General features: G+C 41.4%; 1 long non-coding RNA gene across 2 annotated transcripts; it reads right to left on the reverse strand.

Moving 5' to 3' along the window:
- Positions 1–13273: 13273 nt before the first annotated feature.
- LOC136017645 (uncharacterized) lies at positions 13274–18822 on the reverse strand. 2 transcript variants are annotated; one of them, XR_010614027.1, is made up of 3 exons: positions 18739–18822; positions 15684–15781; positions 13274–14701 (listed from the first exon to the last, which is right to left on the reverse strand). It is a non-coding gene; the product is annotated as an uncharacterized LOC136017645 (long non-coding RNA). The 2 variants fall into 2 exon arrangements; XR_010614028.1 differs by lacking the exon at positions 18739–18822 and adding an exon at positions 16102–16367.
- Positions 18823–24353: the final 5531 nt, after the last annotated feature.

The following is a 24353-nucleotide window of genomic DNA, read 5'->3' on the forward strand; positions in this document are numbered from 1 at the left end:
AATCCCCCTGAAATGCCATCAGGCCAGTTTGATTCCTCATTGATAAATTAGAAACAAAAAAAAAGACTATTCAACTCATTCTTAATGCTCTTATCACGTGCTTGAATGCCACTGCGTGGCACTATTTTTGACCATAGTGTTGTACTGTACAGAATTACTCGTAATCTCCATTGAGAATGCAATCAGGTTTGTCTGACATGACATGTTAAATGCATTGAATGACATGAATTCTTTTTCCTTTGTTTATTTCCATCTTAGTTGATTCATGCAAGCACTGGATTATTATTTTACCCGAGGCTGAGGTCAGCCTTAATAACCTGGTGCTGCCTGTGTCATCCTGCCTGCCCTTTGTGAATATATCACTCCAGTATTCTATGGGAATCTTCCTGGTCTTCCAAGATACATTAAAAACATGCCAGAGAGATTTTCTTCAGGCAGGTATTTAGGACTGTTTGGGGCTAAACCTATGGGCTGCCAGGTTTGAAGTACTTATCAGTAACTGGTGATCTTTACCATCCTTTGTGTTACTAACAGACTGGGGAGAACTTTGTCATCCTCAAGGGAATAAGTACTTTATCCTTTTTTATTCCAATATGGGATAGGAATATTTACTCAGTGTTTATCTGCATCATTAACAGTGTAATCTTCTTAAAAAAACCTTGAACCATTTGAAAAATTTGTCAGATTCTTAAATACTTCATGAATTATCTTCATGTTAGTTATGTATCTCTCAACTGTAGAAATGTCTCTGGTGCTTTTAGTTTCCCTTTTTCTCTGCTCTTTATTGCTTTTTACACATATGTTCATTGATGTCTAGTCTGTTGTCTTTATTTCACTCCCTCTGAAGCAACATTATATATGTGCAAAACCACACTGTGTCTACAAATTTGCATGGGGTGTCCTTGGTCCATTTGAATGATGTCTTGGAAGAACATTTGAAAGCTTTTGATCTGCAGCAGCTCCTGTGGATCATTGAAGAGGAAGACTGCCACACTGAATGTTTGTGGAAGGTGTGAAGGGTATGAGAAAGGAAGGTAACACTGTATCTTGCCTGTGAGAGAACCAGGGTTGCTCCAGCTTGGTGATTTTGGAGTAAATTGCTCAGAGTTCGTTGGAGAGTGAGACAGCTCCTGTTTTATTTATCTACTTCATTAAGTTTAGACTATATTTGTCTCTGTTTGCTTTTCTGCTTGTGCTTGGAGTGTGTCTATCTGTCCTCTGTTTCAGAGCCTAGAGTTTGTTTGCCTAAGTTTGCTTTCCACTGCCTTTGGATTATGTTTGCACTGAGCTCTGTTTCATTCAGTCTGGACTTTATAGGCCTAAGTTTGTTCCACAGCATTCGGATTATGTTTGTTTTGCTTTCCAGAGTCTGGGAATGTGGCTGCCTATGGCTTGCCACTGCCCAGCAGAGTGTCTCTGTCTCTGTGTCTGGTGTGTTTGGCCTGAGTGTGCTCTTGCGCATGCCTCTTAGCATCTGCCTTGCCCTTGGCCTTGCTTCTAGGTTCAGCTAGTTTAGAGTTTAGGTAAGAGACAAACTAAGAATGGTTTACACTCTGTGTGGGTTGTTAAGATCAGGGGAACCTATTTGCTGTTTCCCAAATACCAGCGTGGAAATCCTACCAAAACGCATTGTACCCTTCCAGACATGTTGAAATGAGTTTCAACACATTCTTACTTTTTCCAACAGAAATCAATGATTAATGACAATGACTGGCTGGATGGCTGCACTCAACGAGTTGTGGTCAGTGGCTCAATGTCCAGCTGGAGACCAGTAACAAGTGGTGTCCCTCAGGGATCGGTGTTGGCACCGGTCTTGTTCAACATCTTTGTTGGTGACATGGACAGTGGGATTGAGTGTGTCCTCAGCAAGTTTGCCGATGACACCAAGCTGTGTGGTTCAGTTGATACCCTGGAGGGAAGGGATGCCATCCAGAGGGACTTTGACACGCTTGTGAGGTGGGCTGATGCCAACCTTATGAAGTTCAACCATGCCAAGTGCAAGGTCCTACACCTGGGTTGGAGCAATCCCAGGCACAGCTACAGGTTGGGCAAAGAAGAGATTCAGAGCAACCCTGCAGAGAAGGACTTGGGGGTGTTGGTCGATGAGAAAATGAACATGAGCCGGCTGCAGTGTGCACTCACAGCCCAGAAAGCCAACCGTATCCTGGGCTGCATCAAAAGCAGCGTGACCAGCAGGTCGAAGGAGGTGATCCTGCCCCTCTACTCTGCTCTTGTGAGACCTCACCTGGAGTATTGTGTGCAGTTCTGGTGTCCTCAACATAAAAAGGACATGGAACTGCTGGAACAAGTCCAGAGGAGGCCACGAGGATGATCAGGGGACTGGAGCACCTCCTGTATGAAGACAGGCTGAGGAAGTTGGGGCTGTTCAGCCTGGAGAAGAGAAGGCTGCGTGGAGACCTCATAGCGGCCTTCCAGTATCTGAAGGGGGCCTGTAAGGATGTTGGGGAGTGACTCTTCATTAGGGACTGTAGTGACAGGACAAGGGGTAACGGGTTAAAACTTAACCAGGGGAAGTTTTGATTAGATATAAAGTTCTTCCCTGTGAGGGTGGTGAGGCACTGGCATAGGTTTCCCAAGGAAGCTGTGAATGTTCCATCCCTGGCGGTGTTCAAGGCCAGGTTGGACAAAGCCTTGGGTGATGTGATTTAGTGTGAGGTGTCCCTGCCCATGGCAGGGGGTTGGAACTTGATGATCTGAAGGTCCTTTCCAACCCTAAGTATTCTATGATTCCATGACTCCATTAAAGATTATGATGAAGGGGCCTGGACAGAGGGATCAATGGACTGTGATATATTGCAGGGGGATCTGGACAGGCTGGTTCAGTTTGCTGTGGCCAGTGGTATGAGGTTCAACAAGCCAAAATGCCAGGTTGGGCCACAACAACCCCATACAACACTTCCGTCTTGGGGCAGAGTGACTGGGAAGCTGTTCATGGAAAAGGACCTGGGGATGTTGATTGATGGAGCTGAACGTGAGCCAGCTTGTGCCCAGGCAGCCAAGAAGGCCGATGGTATCTTGGCTTGTATCAGCAATAGTGTGACCAGCAGGGTCAGGGCACTGATTATTCACCTATACTGGGTACTGGTGAGGCCACAACTTAAACCCTGTGTTCATTTCTGGGCCCCTCACTGAAAGAGAGACATTGAGATGCTGGAGTGGGTCCAGAGAAGGGCAACAGATCTGGGGAAGGGGCTAGGAGCACTCCTGAGGAGTAGATGAGGGACCTGGGTGGGGTGTTTAGTATGGATCAGAGAAGGCTCCAGGGAGACCTTAGAGCAGCTTCCAGTGCCTGAAAGGGGCTACAAGAAGCCTGGAGAGAGTTTCTTGTAGCCCCTTTACAAGGGAAAAGGGCCTGTAGTTACAGGACAAGGGGGAATGACTTGCCAGAGGGAAGACTGAGATGAGATCTTGGGAGGAAGTTCTTCCCTGTGAGGGTGGTGAGGCGCTGGCACAGGTTGCCCAGAGAAGCTGTGGCTGCCCCATCCCTGGCAGTGTTCAGTGCCAGGTTGGACGGGGCTTGGAGCAACCTGGTCTAGTGGAAGGTGTGCCTGCCCATGGCAGGGGGTTGGAACTGAATGAGCTTTAAGGTCCCTTCCAACCCAAACCATTCTGGGATTCTACGATTATTTATTCAGCAAAACCAGAACTAGAATAACCTCAAAGAATAACCTAAAACAAGGTGAGGGTTGGATTGGATGAGGTGAATTAATATATGATTATATTACATATAATTATATAATATAGTAAATGCTAAAAATACAAGTAGTAGTTGATAGACCTGAAGCATTCTGATCTCTAGGGGTGTTTGCTCATCAACTTTAGGTGGCTTGAGTATGGAAAAAGATGGAAAATAAGGAGGATAATATTTCATCCAGAGGGAAAAAAAAAAATCTGATTTTAGATTTTTAATGTATTATGTGGGATTAAAAGTTTTTCCTGTTACAGGAAACTGATCATTTCAGGATAGGTCTTAAGTAAATTTATTGTTAGATGTAATAAAAATCCTATAAAAATAGGTGAATCCTCTTTAGAGAAAGTGGATGTGAATTCCTCCTGATTTCAAATGCCAGGTCAGCTAATAAATACCTGCTGTTCCTGTGATATCACAGCTACTTTCTGCAGGCAGAAAAGCACTAGTTTGAACAGAACTTGCACAAGGGGAAGTGGGAAAAATGAACAGCAGCAAATGAGACAAGCAGTGAGAAGATTTTGTTTTCTCAAAAGCTTTCTTCTGTTCTGTAGTCCCTTGTGTACTTTTCCATTGCTGTCAGGATCAGTTATCTGGAATCAAACTGGGAAGAGCTTGGAGAAGAGCTGGATGGATCTGGCACACACACGCTTATGTCTCGTCTTACCCAGGGACATGATGGGCAGGAAATCCCCTGTTGCATGTTGAAAAGAAAAGAGAAAGGACTATCCACATCCTTGGGCTTAGGAAATTTTACTTTTCCTGCCCAAAACTTGGGATTCAGAATGATATTGAAGAATATTCAGGGTGTTATTTAAGAATTCAAGACCAGGTGTTGTGGTTTAAACCCAACCACAAAAGCTCGTTCACTCACCCCCTCTCCCCCCCACCCCCGACCCTCCCCGCTCCCGGAGGGATGGGGAGGAGAATCAAGAGAATGTAACTCCCACAGGCTGAGATAAGAACAGCCCAGTAACTAAGGTATAACACAAATCACTGCTGCCACCGCCAATGATAATATTGATAAGAGAAAATAACAAGAGAATACGATACCACCACCGAACCAGTTCGACCCCCCCAAAGAGAGACCGTGCCCTTCTGGGTAACTCCCAGTTACCTCCCTGGGCATGACGTGCTGTGGTATGGAATACCTCTTTGGCTAGTGTGGGTCAGGTGTCCTGACTCTGCTTCCTCCCGGCCTCCCCTCGTCCCCGGCAGAGCATGAGGCTCACAAAGTCCTTGGCCAGAATAAACATTACTTAGCAACAATTAAAACCAATCGGTGTTATCAGCTCTCTGCCAGGCTGGAAGTCAAAACACAGAGCTTGCACCAGTTACTAAGAAGGAGCAAAACGGCTCCTGGTAAACCCAGGACACCAGGTTGGACAGAGCCTTGGGTGACATGGTCTAGTGTGAGGTGCTCCTGCCCATGGCAGGGGGCTGGAACTGGATGATCTTAAGGTCCTTTCCAACCCAAACCAGGCTGTGATTCTATGATTCTGTAATACTTTCTTCAAGCTTGTGAACAGTCCAGTTGACTTGGTTGCTCCACTAGTTATCTTCAGACTACAGTAAAAGGAATCATTCCTGGACAAGACAACACTTATGAATGCCTAATTACGAAACAATTATACTAGTGCTTAGCAATAATTAGCAATGCTTTACCTCAAGTCTGGTCTTAACCACCACCAAAGTGTGCTGCCACTGTATTCACAACTTTTCTGTATGGCCATCTATCAAATCCATTTTCAAAAGCCCCACAATCCTGGTTTGTGTGTACACTTTTATCTTCTTACACTTAGTGAATTTCTTCCACTAATTTGGATTCTTAGTCCTCATAGCAGTGATTTTATTCAGGCTAGAGCAAGATTTTAAGGACTTACTAAGTAAGCCCAATCCTTCATTGCTGAAGTGACACTTCCACTGACACTGATAAGGCACATCTAATTTAGTAAAGGACCACTGGAATACAGTCAGTGGGCAGACAACTTTTAGCTCATATTTTCTAATATTTTACCTTGGCATGAAGCTTTAGCTCAGGTTTGGTTGGTTGTTTTATGTTTCCAGGGCTGTAGCCAGCTGTAAAATAAAAATGATAGCAATAAGACTCTCCAAGAAATGAGCAAAGAACCTAGGAAATGTGGTGAGTACTATGGTTACACTCAGAGAAACATGCTGTGGTGTTTGAATCCATGCTGAAGCCAACGGGGAGTAGAAAATAGCTGGGGCTTGGCATTCCATGTATCCATCTTCTAAATGAAGCTACTGTGCAGCTGTGGTTATAATCTAAAGATGCAGGCAATTTAGATGTGTTCTTAATGACATGTTTGGTGAAATCCAGACCACTGCTAGTACTGGGAGAGCCAACATTAGGTATTTCTGATGCATCTCTTCTGTGGTTGAACTGGTGGCATACACAGTTCGATGTCTGTTGTACAACCCGCATGGAGATACTGCAGGAGGCTGCTCCATCCCTGGCAGTGTTCCAGGCGAGGCTGGATGGGGCTTGGAGCAACGTGGTCTAGTGGAAGGTGTCCCTGCCTGTGGCAGGGAGTTGGAACTGGATGAGCTTCTAAGGTCCCTTCCAACCCAAACCAGTCTGGGATTCTATGATTCAGTGGACACCATGAGCATAAACTCAGTCCCTCACTAACCACTGGAGAGATTAGTCCCTTGTCTTGTAATTGGCAAAATACTGGCAAAGTCTTACATATAAGACACTGGGAATGGGCTTGCAAGGGAGAAAAAGGAATGTTTGTGATAATGTGCAATACTTGTGCTTTGTGGTTTGGCAGTTTCTGAATGTCTTTTGGGGCAAGGTACTTTACAAACACATATTAAGACACAGTCCCTCACTGAGTGGCAAAGAAAGAGAGACAAGAATATTCTTAGAACCATTCTGCACAAGGGGATTAACAGAGAGATTAAGTGAACTACCCAAGAGCATGAAGAGTGGCTGAAAACATGGGCAGAAGCTCCATTCTAATTCCTCAGCCATGGTATATCTTCCTTTGTAGCTGTGCTTTCTAATCAGACTTGGGAGTCTGTCCTTAGCCTCAAAACCCCAGTAAAGCTTTCACTGTGTATGGTTGCTGTTTGATTGAAAAATCATCTTGTTTCTGGTTTTCAAATAGAGAGCAAGTGCTGTCTAATGGTTTCTATATTAGGAGGACATTCTCATTTTCCACACGCTGTCTGGCTCTGCTTGCTGTTATGAGATGTTTAGAGAATGCTCTTTGAAAAAAAAAATAAAAGAGGGGGCCAAAGCTGATGATAAGTTAGACCCAGTGCAGTATATTGCGTTCCCTCAATGTTTGCCATGGCAAGGAAACTGTAAGTTACATGAGACTCTGTGTTATGGACCCTTGGCCGAAAGTCTGAAAGCTACAATTTGTTTTGTGGGAAGCTGAAGGTGGGAGACATGTACAAGAGCAGCTCCTGTAGACCAGCTAGGGGATCCATGTGCGACTTGCCTCTCTCCCAACGTCCTTGGGATTTGCAGTTAAATGATTAGTAGTTAGAAATTGCAGCTTCAGTATGCAAAATCCCTTGGCCTAAGCAGAAAGCAGTGGCTAAACATCAAAAAACCGAGCAGCTGGGTTAAGAGTATACACACAGCACATACTTTAAATGTCAATAACATACCATGTTCGTGGATTTGGGTGCCCATTTGGTACCCGTGGTAGTTTAATCTTACTTTTTCTTGGCAAGATTGAGTAGGTATCTTGGCTGAATAGCTAGAATGGAACAGCATATGCACTTTGGGGATTTCACAGGAGAAGAAAACTCTTGAATTGCTTGTTTCTATTTCTTTTGTTTCATAATTTATTTTTATTACAACCTTTCTTTGTACTCTTAGACTTGAATAGCTATTGGCTAGGTTAGATGAACTAATGGTCTAGTAGGTCAGAGGATCAGAGACCTTCTGAAGGAGTAAGACCACCCACCCCTCGCCTTTCAGATCTCACAAATTTAAGAAAGATCTATTTCCTCAGGTTTTGGAAGGCTTTTTTCACAACTCCCAAAGCCAGGAAGGTCCCCCTTAGGTTGACACAGACTACGTTAAAAATCCATTGAAAAATCCTGCAAAACCTGAAACATTCAGATGCTTTTTCTGTTGCTAAATCTCATTGTGTGCTGAATATATTACTTTGAGTGTCTTAATATAAATAGATAAGAAAAGGGTGAAAATACCCCTTACACACATGCAGGATATTCAGAGTGCTGTGCAAGTTAAACTCAAATTCTGAACAGTAAAATTCCTGCTGTTTCGATTGGAACAGATTCAGTCTAATATTGTAGTCTAGACTCATCTCAAATAATATGAAGTACCTGATATGAGTTTAGTCACTCAACAGAGGAAGACATACCTAGAGAGTTAGTCGGTCCAGTCACATGGGGGTGCATATGTAGCTCTGTATTGACTTCACAGAAAACCTCTTTCAGTGTCCATCAGAAGACATGAGCCATGGGATTCTTAAAATTCTAGCCTTAGAAATAAGACAATTTATGGTTCACCCATGAAGGCAGGGCTGAATTTCATGGGTTTCGACTCTGGTTTTACTTTACATGATGTTTGACATTCAAAAGAAAAGTTAAGTCTCTCAAATACTATTCTGTGCTTTACAGAACTATTAGCTGCTGCAAGCACACAGCATTTTGATGGGGGAAAATTATTTGCTTAGCCATGAAGAAGACAGGAAGAAAAGCAGTGGCCTTGAGATAAGATGAAGGGAACCTGAGTTTTAAGCTTTTTAATTTAGAGGGTCGGGCATGCTCACATATCATGAAATCTTCTACTTGCTTCCCTCCCTCAGAATGAATTCAAGTCCCATATATGCACCATTGAGAGGCTACAGGAATCACAGCCACAAAGACATACAGTTTCTTTGGCAAAGGGGCAGTCTAGCTGTTTTATTCTTACCCATGTACACTTGTATTTACAAACCCAAAAATGCTTTTGTGTCCTTTGGACTTTGCCTAACTGCCTTAATGTTTGCAATTGTTGTTCATCAGTAAACTATGAGATACACAGGTACAGATTTTCTATAAAACTAGTTGAGGGACATGGAGCTGTTGGAGCAAGTCCAGAGGAAGACACAGAGATGCTGCGAGGGCTGGAGCAGCTCTGCTCTGGAGACAGGCTGAGAGAGCTGGGCTTGTTTGGCCTGGAGAAAAGAAGGCTCAGGGGAGACCTTAGAGCAGCTTCCAGTGCCTAAAGGGGCTACAAGAAACCTGGAAAGGGGCTTTGCACAAGGGCCTGTAGGGAAAGAACAGGGGGGAATGGCTTCAACCTAACAGAGGGGAGATTGAGATGAGCTCTTAGGCAGAAGTTCTTCCCTGTGAGGGTGCTGAGGTGCTGGCACAGGGTGCCCAGAGAAGCTGTGGCTGCCCCATCCCTGGCAGTGTTCAAGGCCAGGTTGGACAGGGCTTGGAGCAACCTGGTCTAGTGGAAGGTGTCCCTGCCTGTGGCAGGGGGTTGGAACTGGATGAGCTTTGAGGTCCCTTCTAACTAAACCATTTAGAAACACCCCATCTTCTCTAAAATCCTTTCCACCTCAGTACAAATGTTGAGCAATTTTAGATACAAGAAAAACACATAAGAGAGAAGTCTGAGGCTACCTCACGCTGCTCTCTCTCACCACTTTGGGCGAATATCTGCCACTCTCTTCCTACACTTTGTGTAGAGCTGGGTACAGCAATACTGAGGGCCTTACTTTCCTTTCAGCAGAAGTAGAGTCAGCTCTGAGGGTGGAAAGAAAAAAAGTTGTTATCAAACTCAGGAATGATTGGAAATTCAGACTTCAGGAATAGGTAACTGGAAAAGCAAGTGGAGTATGTTTCTTGAACTGAATAATAACACAAAATAATAAACATCACCACTTGAAGTAAATCACTTGATTGTAGTATCACTATAGTATTTTATACCTTTTCTAGTCAGATGTTATTGCTCATAAACTAAAGAATATGATAATTTAAGAGCTGAGTTCATGCCTAGAAATAAGTCCAAACATGACTAGACATTGTAATTTGTTTCAAGGTTTTTGCTAGCCAGGACCCAGCATTTGTACTGAGGTGGAAAGGATTTTAGAGAAGATGGGGTGTTTCTAAAGCAACTGGGGTGCCATTTTCAGAATGCTGCTGAAATTAAGTGTGAAATTAAGACAACAGTCTTATTTCTTCCATAAGAGTCTATCAGTCCATGCTTGGACTTTCCAGTGTAAAACGTTAGCAGGAGAATATGATATTTTTAGCTGTACTTTAGGAATTAATAGAAAACCCTAGAGCTATCTGATGACTTTGAAGTGTGGTAAGTTTTTCACATTTTGGTTCTGGAGGCCTTTTGCTGCACAGGGTTCACACTGCAGACAGCACCCCTCAGGCTTCCTAACCCCAAGCACCATTGGTTGAGGTTTGGGTCATTTGTATGTCACTGAAAGGCTTCTGTGGTGCACTACAGTGGTTTCCCTTAAGCACCATGTAGACCTCCTGTTTCCCTCTGACCTTGGTTTGGAACCAAACTGGACTGTGTGCATGCATATACATGGGACTGGAGTTGATCCAGCACCAGGTCTAGAGCAATTGAAACTCTGTCTTGGCTTTTCCAATATGTTTTTATAATCATGTGTAATTATGTGCATGAGAAATAACCAGATCTCAAAGTGCATAGCTTTCTTCCCCCCAGAAATGTACCATAATTATTTTGCTTATTAGATTTTGTAACCAATGCAACTATTGTTAACAGAAAAAGTACTAAACGTAGAAAAATATTATTTCCTTCTCCAGAGTGTTTAGTATAACAACATAAGCATTGACTGTTGTGTACTTTGGTATTATTTTCCTTTCCTGCTTATAGTCCCTTCTCGTGTTTCTCCATCATTTTAGGCCCCTAATAGGGATAGGATGAACCCATTGATGTCGGCACATGGAGGCCTGCTCGTAGCATGCCTTTGGTTTTAGTCTCCTAGCAGCAGCCATTCATGTTATGTGGGCTTTCTTTTTTGGGCATTGCCCACCCCTGAAAGTGACTTCAGGCATTTTTCACTGCCTGTTCTGCATGAATAGCCACAGGCCTCTTGCCAATTGTCCCCCCTTCTTAAAAGCCAGCCTCAGCCAAAGGCCTTTTCAAGTATGATCCCAGAGTGCCACACAGGCTTTCAGGGTATTGTCGTCAAGATGAGGGCCCTGCACTGGAAAGTGGGGTCAGAAGAGAAAGCACAATAAGGGGTGATGGAGGCTTCATGCAGTCCTCAGATGCTGACCTGTTTATTAATTTGCAAAACTAATGTCACTGTCTTTAGAGAAGAGATTAAGTGAAAAAGATGCCCTTTGAAGAGAACTGCTTTTGATGCATTACCAAAACATTGCTCCCCTTATTAAATTGATTTTATGGAAGCAAGTACAGCTAATAAAAGTTCAGAAACACCAATAAAATATTGAAAGTCTGGATTCAGTGTTTTCTTTTTTTTTCCTCATCAACTCAGAAACAATCCATGTTAATAGCTTTTACAAGTTGTCCTTGGGCAAAAAAATCCTTAATTATAATGGGTGCAAATATCTGGTCTTCCTTATGCATGTCACACAAACCATTAGTCAAGACAGTACAATAGTGTGAGCTTTTAATAGAACTATTCCTCAAACTGAACAAAATATTCCAGTGGAATTTTTATATCTTTTGGTGTTTTGGGGATTGGAACTAAAAGGTTAGGGCTCCCTGAATCTTGAATATAATAGATACACAAGTGGCTTGACTTTGAAGGCTTCAAAGCTGGGCTTCACTGTTGCTCCTGCAGTTACTGTTGGTGCAGGTTGGTGGATCTAGGCAAGCAGTCCCTGCTTTACTAGTTTCCATGGCATTAGATGTTGTTTAATAGTATATAAGGTTTGTGTTGCAGGTTTTGATCTAAGAGCAAACTTGGGAATAATTGTGGCTCCTTAACTTTCTTATTCTTCTTTCCCATACCTTGAAACAGGTCGAAAGAGAGGCTTACAGTAACCCTTTCTTCACAGCCACATGCATGGTGGTTTGATTTTGCTGACCACTCACCACTTCCAACTGCAAATTCCTTCCCATTTCTTTCCTTCCTCCTAACAAAAAGACAAAGATGCTGCTGTCTTCTCCTCACATCAGATCACAAAGCAGTGTGCCACACCGAGTTGAATCATGCTCTCTCACTTCCTTAAGAAACCAAACCAGGACAAGTGTCTTTATCTACACATGGCTTATCATTTCCTCAAGTGGTTGTTGAAATGAGCTGCCTGAGATAAGCAATGACTACAACTAAATCTAAATGTATGCTGACTATATCTAAATCCTGAATGCCAATTTGTATTGATTATATTATCCATTACTCATTTTTTGCATCTTGCTTGAAATAGTTTCAGCCAACTAAGTGGAGGGCACATCCTGATGATCCTCCATCATTTCTGATGATAGGATCTCCAGAAAGCTACTTATTTATGTTGAAATGAGCCAATTGGATTTTTAAATTGCCAAGCAGGCTATCACACTCATAAGTCTTTCTCCTAGTCTAATTAGATTTCTAAAACGACCTAGCTCCTCAAAATCTTGATGCCTTTTGCTACTTATGTGAAACACTGGATTTTGAAAGGCATTAATTAGGCAGAAGTTCTTGCCTGTGAGGGTGGTGAGGTGGTGGCACAGGGTGCCCAGAGAAGCTGTGGCTGCCCCATCCCTGGCAGTGTGCAAGGCCAGGTTGGACAGGGCTTGGAACAACCTGGTCTAGTGGAAGGTGTTCCTGTCTGTGGCAGGGGGTTGGAACTGGATGAGCTTTAAGGTCCCTTCTCACACTTACCATCCTGTGATTCTGTGATGATTTTACCATCCTGAAAACTACTTAGGACTGAATTTAGGGACTTTTGATGCTGTAAGTATGCAACTCTACAGCTAGAACTAAGTACCTTGACTGTCGTTAGACTTACGTCTGCTGGATGCACAAGTAAGGCATTCCAGTCTGACCAGTTAGTTACAGATGCACGATTAGGAGTCAGTTTTAAACATGTGGCCATAAATGTGTGATTGAATTTGAAGTGCTTTCAATAATGTAGATCAAAAGAGACTTTTGTAGTTGGACAGAATTTCAAAAGTACCAGACTTCAAGCATAAATCTGTCCGGACTTCCTTTGTTTTTCATAACTTGTCTTGCCATGTTTGTTAATTATGGAATGCATTTAGGACTTGCTCTGTCTCATCCAGTTTCTTCTCTTCTTTAGTGCTCCAGCAATGAAGTCAGCAGTTTTACAATCCACTGCCTTGAACCTTGAAAGTCATTTATGGCCAGCAAGTGGGTGTAAATTGCTAATGGTAACATTTCATGTCTACTCTGAATGCAGAGCAATGAAGATTGATCTGTGGAACAAAACCAGTTATCTACCCACCTTCCCAGTAGCAGAAAATAATTCCAAGGATTGTTATCCCCTCTTTAAATGATAATACAGGAGAAATAAGCTTATGATGAGGAAAGCTCTTACCTGAAAGCAAACACCAGAACATCACCCAGTATGATAAACATTGGTAACTTTTAATTATATGTTGTTCCAGTTTTCAGCTGTGCTGCAGACGGTACAGATCACAGATTCATACAGCTTCAGTGCTATTGTCCATGCTTCTAACAGATACATGTTCTCAGACATTATTTGGTTATTAATGTATACATTTGAATCACAAAATTGTTCTTTTTCCTAAGCAGAACACTGCATTACCAGTTTTGGTCTATATATTGGTAGCTACATATATATATATATATACATATATATATAGAGAGAGAGAGATTGTCTACAAATTATTTTTGTTTGAGAAAGATTTTGTATGTTTTCAAACACAGAATTCAGTGAAGAGTAAGGATAATAATAAATTATCCTTATCAGTAAATTCTCAATTAGTAAATTAGTAAATCCTTGTTAGTAAATTATCCTGTGCTATCATTTTTAATAATATCACATCATTTTGGACTTGCAAATATCTGTTGCGAAGATACCCTACACCTTAGTAAAAAGTGGTTGGGGGCTTTTGCATATGTTGTTCTCTAATTAAAAATGGCCAGTTTGAGAAAGGTTCCTTGAAATGTATTTTAAGAAGTCAGATTGTGCAGCCTCTTACCATGCTTTTTGCCTGTACAAGCTCTGTTTATTTTGGCTTTTGGTGAAGAGGATTTGTCCTCCATATAGAAACAACCACAGATAATAGGATGTCAATAGAAGTATTTCAATATTTATGTTTTAAAAAATAATCAAATTAACCACAATAAAAATACTGAGGTGGAAATATGGCAGGTACCAGTAAGCTTCTCCTGAACTGTTTTAATTTTTCTTCTTTATGAGCAGCAGTTAAGTGGTTAGAGTACCCAAAAAACCTACTCTAACACTCTTATGGCAGGGATAAGCATAGTCATGACCAGGTCAAGAAAATCCCCACTGTGGGGAGAGGTTTAATGCTGGCCTCAAGGCACTAACGGATAAAAAAAAAGGTGCCTGGTAAAGATAGGGGTATGAATAACTCACAAGTTCAGCATTTTAGGCCATATAACAAGCGGCATAGATTATCTGAAATTCTCTGAATCTCACTGAGGTGGAGCTCAAGCAGCAATCATGAGAACAAGGCTTCACATGACATTTCAAACTTCTGCTTCTGGTCCGCTTAAAAATTAGACCAGAAGTGTTAAGAATTAATTACTTCCTCTAAAAAGAAAGTTAATGCAACATACTTCATAGTTTTAAGTCAGTTAACTTTGAGTTTAAGCGTGATTTTGGACATTTTATGCTTATTTAAACCATTATCTGTTCTTTAAATGGTTTGGGCTTTTTTGAGCTACCTGGACTTTTTTGATCTTTTTTGGACTTATCTGATCTCTTTTGATCAGATCCCAAAGCATGGGGTGAGTATTAAGTGGGGTCAGCAATACAAATTTCCACATCCTCCTATTTTGTTCTCTGTTTGGAGCTCTCTAACTTTCTTCACGGCGTATTTATCATCTGAAGGAAAAAGGAAAGGAGAGATTAGGCAAGTCAAAACAAATTTTTAGGAAAAAAAAAAAAACCCAGATCTGCCTTCCTTAACTAGATAATGCTTTCTTTTTGCTCCACAATATAGATAGACTGTCTGAGGAAATTAGGTTAAATTAAGAGTACTAATTTAAGTGTTATGTAATTATGTATTAATTTAAGTATTAATGTAAGTATTAAGACTATTAACGTAGTGATACCTGTGGACTTTGAACAAAGTGGTCAAGCTATGAGGACAAGACACTGGTAGTATTTCTCCATGGAAAGAATGTAGTGTTGCTGAGTTGGATTTTGGAGATCACATGAAATCTTTCTGCAACATTCTTCGAGGATGCTGCTTTAGTTAGTTTAAAGTTATGCTACTTTATCCTTGATGCAATGAGTGGGAAATCTGCTAGGAATGGGGAATGTCCAGATAACATCACAACACGTAGCCTTGTTGCAGATATGAAATAGTTGCTTCTCCACTTGTAATCTGGCACAGGATTGCAATGTCTAAAAGAGCTTGTAGCATTGTCTGTCTGTTTTGTCAGCATTTTTAGAAAGGCTTATCACTTTTGCATGTGACTTTTGGGAAAGCTCAGCTTCCCAATAAAGCTAAATCAGTAGATGGCTTTTCAGAGGGAAATCTGGCTTTGTACCAGATGGAGCTCATGGGTATAGACTCATCTGTAAAACTTGGCTCTCATTTAGCTGCCTAAATGACACCTGTGCTGTGTTTTTACCTCAACTGTAATGGTTGGAAGCCTGAAAAAACCCTTAATTCTGCTTTTCAGTCCTTTTACTGTGCATCTCTACTTATGGGAGTCATCTGCTGAGTCCTGCCTTCATCCTTCTGTCTGTCTGATTCGCAATGAAGGAGTGTGGAGCTGCAGATAGGCTTGGGCAGAGTCTTGTTACCTCAGAATCCCCTATGCATGAATTGATTTCTCTTGTCACTGCTTGAAATTACCTCAGCAAGCTTCTTCACCTCAAAGAGACTTTGTTTTCCTGTTTTTCTTTTGCAGAGCAGTCTGAAATGATCAGGAGATCCATGGGGATGGAAGTGTTCTAAAGGAGGAAGGTATGGTTTCAATTAAAATTCAGCTTTAGTGTTTCACAAAATGTTTCACAAAAATACACTCCTCATTTTGACAGGATTTGGATTTTAGAGCTCAGGTTTGGTTCTGACTGGAGAGAAAGAGATTCACCTGGGATGAAAACCTGTGGGATTTTTTTTAAGAGACTAGATATTAATTTTGAAAAGGTTTGAAAACTGTTGGGCTTACTTTATTGCAAAACAAAACCAGTGTTAGGGATTTGGAATTAGTGTAGAAGCAAATCTGTCGTTCAAGTGATAAAAACAAAAACCAAAGATTCCATCTGATTACCTTGGTATTATTTCTGTCTTCCTAGTTCTTCTGCTCTGGAAGTGTGACTGATCTGTAAAGCTTTAAACGGTAATAGAGAGGCAGGAATAGAATTTCTGTGTGGTCCCTGTGCCAGCAGAAGAGAAAAGATCCCATCCAGCTAATCTGTTGAAGCTTAATGAATGTCCTGCTGACTTTCAGGGAGCTGGCTGCCTGACTACCCTCAGAGGCTTTAAAAATCTCCTATTTTTGTACGATTTTGTCAGGAAACCAGACTGAGCAAGCTATTGCTGTTCCTACAGGTTTCCACAAGACATTTGACCCCCTTCCCCTCCCTTTCTTCTTTTTATACCTCTCTGGAATGCAGAGATTTTGGCTAATTTTCCCCAGCTGTCACAGAGTCTCACAGGAAAATGACCTCGCAGAGTGACCACTTCCCTTACTCTTTGACTTCAGCTGATTTTTTTTCCTTCTGAGCTTTCACCACATCATCCACATCACTGTCTGGTGTCTTTCATGAGTTAGGAAATAAGCAGGAAAACATTTCCACCCTTTAGAAAAACACACACACACATACAAAAGGAACCAAACCAAATCAGTTTGGATTGGGTTTATTAATTTGCATTGCTGTTTTAGAGCAGTTAGTGTAGAAGAAAGTTACCATTACCCATTCCCACTATAGGGAGATACAAGCATTTGGATATCTTCCTTAAAAGCCTGTTTTTCAGTATGCAATTAATTGATTAATTGAGTAAATGACAGCAGGCTCAGCAAATTTGAGAATCAGACTTCTTTATTCTTCTGTTCTTTTAAATTTACTGTCCAGAGGGGGAAATGTTATTGCAGAAACTATGTTTCAAGTTTAGATTTCTCAAATAGCACTATGCAAAAAGTCAGCAAAACACTGTATAATTAATATCTGTGGCTTATGACATATGGAAATGAGATGCATATACCTCACAAATTCACGGTTTATGAAGTACCATGAGAAAAATAAGGACATATGTAAGATGAAAATTGCAAAGCATATTTTATTGGCTTTGCTGGCTCCTGAGATAAATGATGGTTTATCCTCTATTTTATTCCTGCAAGGAATTTGAAATCAATGGGCTATGCAAGGGTGTAATGTTAAGAATGTACATCAGTCTTTGCAGCGTCAGGGCCTCCCAATTCTTCATGAAGGCACTTAAGGCAGCCAGCCCCTGCGTTTTCACTGGCAAAGTCAAATTCTGGAGTTCTTCAACACAGGACCCAAGTTTTAGTTTGCTGTGCATCTCTTACCTTAGCCTTTTTGTAGTACCTTTGGTTAAGCATGACCTTCCTCATCCCGTGAGTGCTTCCTCAGTTATAATGAATACCTGATTAATAAGGCTTGGAGAATCCCAAGGATTTCCAACCATAGTTTTTTAGTTTTTCTCCACTGGTGTTCTTCACTGCCTTACACTTTCATAACTTTTTAGACACTGAGTTTACCCTGTCTTCTGCCCTGGGTTTGAAGTATCTGAATGAGAAGGGAAAGACTGGGACTGCAAAGAGACTGCAGTCTTCCCTACACCAGCACATAAAATATCTGCTATCTCTTTAAAGGCCATGTTTACGTCTGTTATGTCTGGAGAAAGTACTGCACTCCCCTGCTGATGAAAGTGATAGAGAGAGTAATTCCACACTGTAATAGCTCTGCATATTCTCCATCTTAACTTTTGAGTAAGTATCCCAAAATCTTAGTGTCTTCTGTAGCAGTTTGGGAAGTTTCCTTCAGGAAATATTAATGAACATGTTCTTTTTGAGTGTCTTTGTGTTAGGTGAGTGCTGTGTTAAGACTATTGAAGGTGAGCAGGTTGCAGCTGGGGTTTGTTTCTCCAATATTCCCTAGCTGGTATCACCAAAGGTTTTTGTAACGCAGACTTTTGAATTGATTAATGTTAGAATTTGGGGATTGATTATGTGGTACAATCCCCAGCAATTTAGGCAGCCTTGAATGGAAGCTTCCTAGTTTGTGGTGGGGCTGTGTATTCTTCCTCCTGGAAGAATAACTAACCACAGTAATGGATGGGAAAAGCAGCTCTGTTTTATAATGTATTCAGCTGGATCACAGTACTGATACAAGATTATCAGCTGATGTGGGACTTCAGCACTGCTGCTCAGATTCAGTGTGTGGTCAGATGTGCTGCCTCAGCTGCTGTTTGTCAAGCTTACTGTGTGTATCCCAGCCACATTATTCATTCCCTTAACCCCCCAGCTGGAAGGAAATGCTGCCAAAAGATGTGGCAAACCTGAGGAAATGAAAGGGAAAAGGGATGGTGGCACAGTTGCTGTAAGAATGGGAAGGGTCACAAACTCTTAACTGGGATTAGGCATGGCCGGGACAGTTGTCGTGGTTTAAACAAATTCAGCCATAAACCACACAGCCCGTCCACTCACTCCCCCCCTTCTTGCCCTCCCCCTACACCCAGAGGGACGGAGAAGAGAATCAAAAAGAATGCAACTCCCACGGGTTGAGATAAGAACAGATTAGTAACTAAGGTATAACACAAATCACTACTGCTACCACCAATAATAATAATGATAAAGGAAATAATAAGAGGAAAGAATACAACACCTCAACACCAGCCGACCAATAGCTCACCCCACTCCCCCCAACCAAGCACCAACCGATACCTCGTCCAACCCTGCAGTCCCAGCCCTTCTGGGTAACTCTCTGTTACCTCCTCGGGCGTGACGTGCTGTGGTATGGAATACCTCTTTGGCTAGTTTGGGTCAGGTGTCCTGTCTCTGCTTCCTCCCAGCTTCCCCTGTCCCCGGCAGAGCATGAGGCTCACAAAGTCCTTGGCCAGAATAAACATTACTTAGCAACAATGAAAAACAATCGGTGTTATCAGCTCTCTGCCCAGGCTGGAAGTCGAAACACAGAGCTTGCACCAGTTACTAAGAAGGAGAAAAACAGCTACTGGAAAACCCAGGACAACAGTGTGTCCAGCTGTGCTCTTAGAGGTGCTCAGGCGTGTGCTGGTCTCACTTGCTGGAGATCCCACCTTAGCTGGACTTGTGCTTTTGGAAAAGTACTGCACGTTGTGAGGAAAGTGGCCATACTGGGAATAATTTGGAAATAAGTGAGAAAGAAAATGCTTCAAAATTGTATGCAACATGTTTTCACTTGCATGTATACTGAACAGACTTTGTGAACAATCCCATTTATTCCAGCGGAAATTCTTTCAGAATAAGCTTTGGCTGAGATAAATAAAAATGATGGCACCTTTTCCTAAACAATTCCTGTTTGCATGAGCTGGATTTTTACAGCTAAGACCTCTGGAATTTAAGAAATCTGATAAATAGGTTTCCTGAGTCATTTTAGTCTTAATCACAGAAGTAAAGGAAAATGGCCCTAATGGTATAATGGTTTTATACTGATGCCATGCTCCAAACGCTTGCTTTACACAGGGTGGAAACCACTGCTATTATAATAATGTTAATAGTATGGATGATAGATATTATAATGATTTTATTGGAATTAGTATCTGTGAGATGCTATGACTCAGTTACTTTGCTTCACCTTTCCAGGAGAAGCACACAATTTTCCACTTGCAGATTTCTTAAGGATCAGTCAATATAACACCAAGTGGTCTTAGTAAATTGTTTAGCCTAGAAGGTGAATATTGTACCATTTGTGTTGACAGAATGAGAATGGGTTCTTTGTAGCTGCTATATACATATAAGTGGATCAACATCTCCCTATTAACTGAGGTGGATGCTTTGCATTTCAAACTGTGGAAATTCTAGGAGGAAAAGAGGGGATGAGCCAGAGAATGAGTACCATATTCCAACTGATAAGTGTTTCCTCACATGTATCTGTTTCAGGAAAAGATTTTAGCATATGTTTAACTTTAAGCATGTGCTCAGGTCTCACTGGATTTTAACATGCACTGTTTGGGGATGCTTTCTTAAATAGAAGCAATATGTTGTCCCAGTGAAGTCATCTTGATCTGCCAGCTACCCCCCTAGTTTACCCAGAGGTGATTTCAACAGGCATCTGTAAAGAAAGAGGAAGCTGAGGTCTTTAGAGCAACTGCTGCCTCCAAAATTGATTTTATTCTTTGCAATCTTCCCAGTGCACAAGCTTTTTCCTATCAAAATAAACACAATGTAACATAATGGGGCTGCCGGCTTCTTTTGTAGTCTATGGGAAAATAATGCATCTCTTATTATGGCATTTTTTGTCCTATCCCTTTTTTCCTGCCTTTACCATCTGACCACTGTCTCTAAAGACCGAGTAGTTCTGGCTGCACAAACACAAGAGAAGTTGCCTTATTATGAAGTGGGAAGATAAAAGGTGTTAAGAGTGACTAGGTCATATTCTTGTCAGTCTCCTGTATTTAGACGTCTTTCAGCTTAGGTTTTGGTGACAAACTGCACAGCTGTAATGCCTTACATTTACCAGCCTGCATATATGAAGGATGTGTAATGTTAACTAAGCCCTTTTCCGTCCCTTGTGGAAGACCACCCTGCCTGCAAGCTCTCCAGAATAAAACGTGCAGCGTCCTGATCAGAAACTGCCTTTGTTGGCAGGAATACAGTATGTTGCATTAACCAAAACAGCATTTTTTCAAACATTTTTGATGGTGGCTGCTTTTTATTTAAATATTCATTTTGCTTGTGTAAACGGATCTCATTTGGTCTTTACATCCTGCCATCCCAGAGCTATCTGAAAGCCTTGTTACCATTTAGCAGTGGAAATTGTTTCAAGCCTTGTGTGAAACCTTCAAAACCTGACATGCTCAAGGCAGAAAAAAGACTGGGTTCTCCTCAGCAGACAGCAGTTTCCTCTGGGACGACCTTTCTGGTGCTGAAAGTTCCCTAATCTTTCCTCCCAACTGACAGTGCATTTTTTCTACTGGGTAGGAGCTGATAGTAAGCAAAAGTCACTTCCAAAACTTGTTCTGCTTCTCTAAGATGTGTATTCCCCAGCTTGTGTACTGAGTTTATCAATACATGTCACTTGATTTCTGAATAGGAAGTAGTACAGCCCCTAACACGTGCAATTACTGTAGATACAGTGGGAATCATACAGTGCTGAACACAGCTCTTTACTTACTCATTATGAACACAATTGTGACTCTAAGGGAGTTGCTTCAAGTGCTCAAGGGCACAACCACGTTTAGAACCTGGCCCCAGGAAACTCGCACTGGCACCACCAGTATGGTCTGAGGACATAAAAACATACCTGAACACTATCCTTCTTGTTCTTCTGTGAAGCATGGCTATGAAGTTTCTTGCTTCAACTGTTCTTCTGTATACATGTCAGCACAGCATAAAATACACTGTCTAGACTGTACTGGAGCTTGCAAGCTACAAGATTTAAAACTAAGACGTAGAACTAACCCCTTCTCTCTTTAACACCATTTCAGCAGTGTAATTTCACTCAAACAAACAAGGCAAATCCTGGTTTACCTCGGAATAACCTCAGAAACACCTGGCTCATCTCATGGGGTTGGGTCGAATCATATAATAAGAAACTATAGCTTGAGTTAGTGTTTTCTGATGGGTGATTTACTGTTCAGAAAGGTCTAAACTGTAAGGCTGGTGGTGGCAATGAGCTGCTTCTTTGCCGTGTCCCAGTTTTCCCAAGCGTGAGATGGTTGTAATTACATTAATTTACCTGTCTTGGATCCTGTGACGAGTAAATTGCAGGAAGGCTTCTAAAAGGGTATCAAATGTGTGGTTCTAGATGTAAAATCTCAAAGTTTAGACAGCTACATTTTGTAGGTCCCAGGAGAAGTGTGTACCTTTTCCTGTCCACCTGTCAGTCCTTTGTTCCTACCTGAATAGCTTGACTTTGTTTCATGCATCTCTGGTATTTTGCCCACTGACTGAATTGAGAGGCAGCACTCTCACCTCTCTAATTCCCCAATTCTTCTGCAAGAATGGTAAATATTACTCTATTCCTTCTGCAGATGGAAAAAATGAGCAAAGAGATGAAATGGCATAGTCTAATAATAGAGATAACCAGCATGGCAACAATGCATATAGGGAGACACTTGAGGCCTCTGGAAGTGTCTGGAGTCACCATACATATTCAGTTAGGGGCTAAATTTTGCATTCCTGTGCATATAGAAGGGTCTGCTTTCCTGTGTATCTCCTTATAGTGTGATGTACGTATTCACAAAGCCAGGTGGAGATGTCATTATGGTAATAATGTTATGGAGCTTTATTAGATCATACTTTCCACTCTAGTACTAATCCACTCAGCTATCTATGAAAATAATACCCCAACTTTTCTTTCTTATTGTATGTCATCTCCCACTCTTCCTGTAAGATTTAGGCTGTAGTTGAGGCAGCTGGTATCCTCACTTCACTCTTCTATCAATTTATGTCTTCAGTGGGAATAGAAGGACCAAATTCTGCCAGTTTTCTTAGTTATTTTCTGGACTGTGAAGGTTTGGGGCTGGGTTTTTTTTTTTTTAGTGGTGGTGGTGGTTTTCAGAAAGGCTTATGGGTCATTTTCATGCCTTTCTGTGTGCAAAGTATGAAAGATTTTTTCCATTTTGAAAACATTCATATGTATTTCTTTAATCTACTTCTTGTGGTAATAACCTGTACCAATGAAGCCAAAGAGAGAGAGAGGCAGTGCTGGGAAGACTTTCATCCATTTATTGTGTTTGGAAAATAAGAGGAATAAAGCTTTATTAGCATAGCGCTGTTAGGTCCCATACTTTTACCCCCCAAAGGTCTTCCTGTTTCCTTGTGTTTTGATAAAATGGCTGATATGCTGCTAAATTGCTGGGAAAGTTAGGAATAACACTAATTTAATGAGGGATTTAGGTTAAAACTATGTTGTAGAGCTGGACTGCTGCTTTTTTAACTGCTTGGCATTCCTGATGCTGGGTCTTGGTTTCTGTAGCCATGCAGCATATGAATCAGAAAGAACCCACCCTGTGCTTTGGCATAACTCTTAAAGCACTGACAGTTCCTCTTTCTTCAGCAGTAATTAAACAAGTAAAAACTGGTTACTTTAGTTAGCAGATATAAATGTGGAAAATATTCACAAATACATATCACTGGGCGTGTGTGTCTAAGGAATCTGGATGAGCTGTGGTTGGACTCTCCTTTCCCACATACTTACAACAAAGGTGCTTTATCCAATAAAGAAATCTGGCCAAGGTCTTTTATTTCAGCTAATTCATGTTCTCGTTCTCTTTATGAGGCTTGAAGGTTTGCTGATAGTGCAATTCAATGCAGTCCTTAATGACAGGAGGCACTGCTGGGGATAGAACTCAGCAAAAGGAAAAATCAGTTAAAACCAAAATGATACTAGAACTAAGGCCCAGCCTGTCCTTCATTTTTTGCACTGCTTTGGCTCTTCCATTTAGACTGGGCAAGCACAGATCTCAGTTTGGAAGCAATTGTAATGCTGAAAAGGTACCTCTCATATTCATAAGTTCTCCAGTAAATAACCAGCATGTTGGTGTAAATGTGTTCATCATGGCACTGGAAAGGTTGTATGCCCTGACTGCAGTGGCAGACTTATTTAAAAGCAAAACTAAAATGGATCCAGACAAGCCCTAGCTGACTGTTAAATAAGCACATCTTCTGGGAGGAAGCATGAGCTAATGATAAAGCATTAGTGGTGTTTCAAGAGCACTGTGCTTAATTATTACTTTCTTGGATTTATGGCCATAGATGGAACAAAAGCACTCCCTTTGCCACTGGCCGCTGGCCCCTCTGTAAAACAGAAATAATCAAACTGGAGTTTCTAAACCCAGAAATTCTTCATGTGATGGTGCTTCATAGTCACATTTGTTACCCACTCTACAGAAACTTCCTTGGATCAACTCCTGTCAGAAATAGAGCAGATATTCAGGAAAAAAATACTATCTTGATTTTAATATTTCTACTGAAACACTTGATAAATTGACCCAAAAACCAGTAACATGAGCATAACCTCATCTAAAGGAGGCAGGCTGAGACTCTTTTTAGCATCATACCAATACTGAGATGAAGAGGAGACAGAGCCTAATACTTTCTAATCGAAACACAGACCCTCTTTTTTACTCTAGGTTTGTTTCACTTTGAATTCCAGCTATACTATGACTGCTATTGACCTGCCCACTGCATTTTCTGTTTCCTATGATTATTTGCCCCATAACCTTCTTTTTGTTAAGTTGATGATGCTGTGTCCTGTATGATTCTCTATTTCCCAGTGGGCCTTATGGCTTTCTCTTTTCCCAATGTCTACTTTCCAAACCTATTGGTGCAGCTGGCACCTTGTCAACACACAA

The sequence above is a fragment of the Lathamus discolor genome, chromosome 6 (genome assembly GCF_037157495.1).
Source record: "Lathamus discolor isolate bLatDis1 chromosome 6, bLatDis1.hap1, whole genome shotgun sequence".
NCBI lineage: Eukaryota > Metazoa > Chordata > Aves > Psittaciformes > Psittacidae > Lathamus > Lathamus discolor.